This window comes from Ixodes scapularis, unplaced genomic scaffold (assembly GCF_016920785.2).
Source record: "Ixodes scapularis isolate PalLabHiFi unplaced genomic scaffold, ASM1692078v2 PGA_scaffold0__279_contigs__length_252992795, whole genome shotgun sequence".
NCBI lineage: Eukaryota > Metazoa > Arthropoda > Arachnida > Ixodida > Ixodidae > Ixodes > Ixodes scapularis.
Genome location: NW_024609835.1, coordinates 27650471 through 27653982, shown reverse-complemented (window position 1 = coordinate 27653982; position 3512 = coordinate 27650471). Strand labels below are relative to the sequence as shown.

The window sequence follows — 3512 nt, the reverse complement described above, 5'->3', positions numbered from 1 at the left end:
CTTGCCGTGCGTCTTTTGTCGCCTTGCTTGCCGGGCCTCTTTTGTGACCAGTCGTGTCGTTCAGTCGGCAGAGTATATTCTAGTGGCGTCAACTTCCCTCGGTCACTTGATGGTGTTCCACCCAGGGTTCAATCCACAGGACTTAAAAATATTGTCTCGCGGGATACTGCCATCATTGAATGAAAGAACAGCATCCAATGTCGCCATTTTATAGTTCAAATACACAGGCGCTTCAAAGTGTACACGTGGAAACGTGCAGTCTCTTGGAGTTGTCTTGGTTTAAACAATCTTTGCAATTATTGCAAGATCATTTTTAAGATGTAGCTCATTCCGGACTTAAGATTAAATCTGGTGTGAATTTTTTTTGTTGAAAAATTTACCAATAAACAGGGAGCGTACCCTAAAACTGGGCGTGGTCACCCGCTACTTGCTTTCTAAAAAAAGTGCTTTTCAACCCGAAATATAACTTTCTAGGAAAAATGGGGCAATGGTAAATGCGCATAAAAAACACACTCTTCGAATTGCAAAAATAACTGAAATCGTTTTTTTTTCCTTACTTTGTTCTTTTAAGCAAAAGGCCTTCAACAATAGATAATACTGCCCCAAGGAACACATAATAGGAAGGAAACAATTCCTTGCTGTCATAACTACTATGTGGTCACAAAGGAAAAAAATATATATATAACAGGTCATTATGTACAAGTCACAAAGAAAAGGCCTACATCAGTCTGATCCAGCATTCTGTGATTTCAATCATTAAATTTCATTCTGAATTGCATAATTTTTATTTTCAAAATAACTGTTGCAAAAGTATAAAAATAATCGCCCGAACAGGGACTCGAACCCTGGACCGTTAGGTTAAAAGCCTAACGCTCTACCGACTGAGCTATCCGGGCGGGACTCTCGTTGCAACGAGAAAGAATATACACATTATGATTTATGGCTCTTTGTGTACGTGTATGTCTAGCAGATGTTTCGTTGCCGTCTTCAGTTGCCGAATTTTTCGACCGTTGTCCGCGTACTATACACGCTTAAGAGGCTTTTTTTTGTGTTTTTTTTTTACAATTGTTTTTCAAAAAGTTTAATTACCGTCAGACGTCGTGGAACTTGTGGACGACGGGTCATGTTAATTATGATTTGGGTATGAAGCTGTTGCCTGAGCTAATAAAGCCGGCATGTTTTTAAGGCCTGCTTTATTTTGCACGTCAAATTATTATTCACGAAACGTGACTGAGAATTCTACGTGCAAAGTAAGCACCAATGGCGGACCGTGCATCGGATGCAGAATGTAATCCGAAAAATAGGGTGCACTATTTTTGTTCGCGGTTCATGGGTTAGGGTTAGTCGCGGACTGAAGGGGAGTGTCCACATATGCATACTATATCTTGACAGTTTTTGCGCCACTGGAGCTAAAACGTAACAAGATCTACTTGGGTTTGGGTTTAAAAAGAAATACTGGAGGGGCAAAGTTTCCAATAATCGTCATCCATTGGGAGTTCTAGGTAATACAAGCGACAGCAGTACATTCAAGATTCCAATTTTAGAAACTAACAATTTTAGAAATTCCGGCCCTTTGTGCATTCTGACTGACATCGACAAGGGTGTATTTAATGGTGAAGTGAACCGCATTTTCCTCACCGCACAAGTAAACTACGCTAGGCCAAACATTTTGCCTCTCTCGGAATATGTACTACTACTGACTGGGATAAGGTATGAAATTTCGAGAGCTCAACTTCATTTATTCCAAAACATAGGAGTAATTTTTGTTCGATATTTTTTTAATAAAAATGTGCTGCTAGCGAAGCATCCTGATGTTTAAAACAAATAACGTCCGTTGCAAAAAAAAAAAATGAAATAAAAACGACGGCCTTATTTTAACTTGAAGATTTCCAAGTTGACATGTAACTTTTGATGCATATCTTATTTAATCTTTAAACTTCGAAATGCCATCTCAACCGCTATCGTTACATTTGGGAGGATGGCGATCTTTCAACGATCGATAGTTCAATTTTTATGATGAGACAAACAAGCTTCAAATTTCTCGACAAACTCAACACCATTTCCGTTCGACATTATGCTTGTATTTATTCCTATATAAAGTGTTCGTACAGGTGCCCATGTTTTCTCCATCGCAAGAATACCTGTCATAAATGTTCTACAAAGGAGCTTTCTTTGCAAAACACCTGCACGTTTTTTGTTTGTTTGTTTTTGTAAAGAACCGTTTTGCCAGATGTCTTGAAGCCCTTCTCATTCTCGCTTTGGTAAATGCCTTGATTCCTACGCTAAATGGCTTTCCAAACAGTCGTAACAGGATCTTTCACACAAATATTTTGTTTTGTTTTATGAAAGAATGCTTACGTGTGCTTACTGGTTTAAAAACAGATTTACGCAAATCATTATTAGTTTTCGCCGAAGAGGCGTTTGGCTTCCCCTGCTTCATCTTTTTATGACTCTATAGCTAGATCTAGTCTATTTTATTCCAAGATACCTAGAAATTTGAAAATTCACAAACTACTTGCTTTAATCACTATAAATAAAAATGAGCAATGAGAACTTGTAAATTGCACAAAAAAGAAAGCAAAACCTAAACTTATACTCCATATATCGCTACAGTGTGTCCTTTACCGGAAAGCACCGGTGAGGTCGTCATGCACAAACCTCGCGAAAGAGTAGAACTAACCGGCCATTATCTAGCTCTGAACCAATCATAGGCCCTCGGTGCATTAATCCTTGAAAAGGCTAAAAGACTCTACGCCCGAGCAAGGACGCGAACCCTGGAGCGTCAAGTTAAAAGCCTAACGACCGACTCAGGTATCCGGGCATCCGAGCTTGACTCAAATGAGAATGAATGGAAATTTTTATTCATTTATTTATTTATTTGCATTTTACATAAATCGCCCATTGGGCTTTTTTGTAGGGATTTTTAGAAAGCAACATGAAAGGTGGAAAAAGAAAGCGTCATTATCATCAATGGAGACGACATCTTCCAGGAGGTCGTTCCACTCTCTAGCGGTTTTGACAAAGATGAATTAGCAAAGCTCTCAGTCCTGTAAGAGGGTCCAGCAACCTTTTTAAAATTATCACAACTAGAGGAGACTTACGATGGCTCCATAAGATAGGTGGCTTTATCAATTTCTGTTTTGTTGTAAAAAACATGTTGAACGAGTTTTACCCTTAGTTTTTTTTCTTCTACATTCGAGTGTTTCCCATCCCAGCATAGGCTTCGTGTCAAATGAAGTGGCACATGGCGATTTATTTTTTTTTTCTTTTGTGTTCCTGTTCACAGGTTTTCGCAAAATCTGTGTGACCTCTCTTGTCGAAGTGGAACACCCGTCGTAGCTTTTTCTTTTTTTCTTTTTATCACCTTCCCTTTTCGGGAATTGCTTTTTTCAGTTTTTAGCTTATATTTTTTTACTGCGTTTCATACTTAAGTCACCGTTTTGCAGAGGCATGAGCGCGTGTACTATCTCGAGACTGGCTTGGCGTTACAGATTTTGCGCTTGTCGTCAACA

The 3512-nt window shown here is 38.9% G+C and overlaps 1 non-coding gene across 1 annotated transcript; it reads right to left on the bottom strand.

Annotated features, from left to right (window-relative positions):
- Positions 1-823: 823 nt before the first annotated feature.
- On the bottom strand, positions 824-896 carry Trnak-uuu. Its single transcript has one exon. It is a non-coding gene; the product is annotated as a tRNA-Lys (tRNA).
- Between the last annotated feature and the right edge of the window lie 2616 nt (positions 897-3512).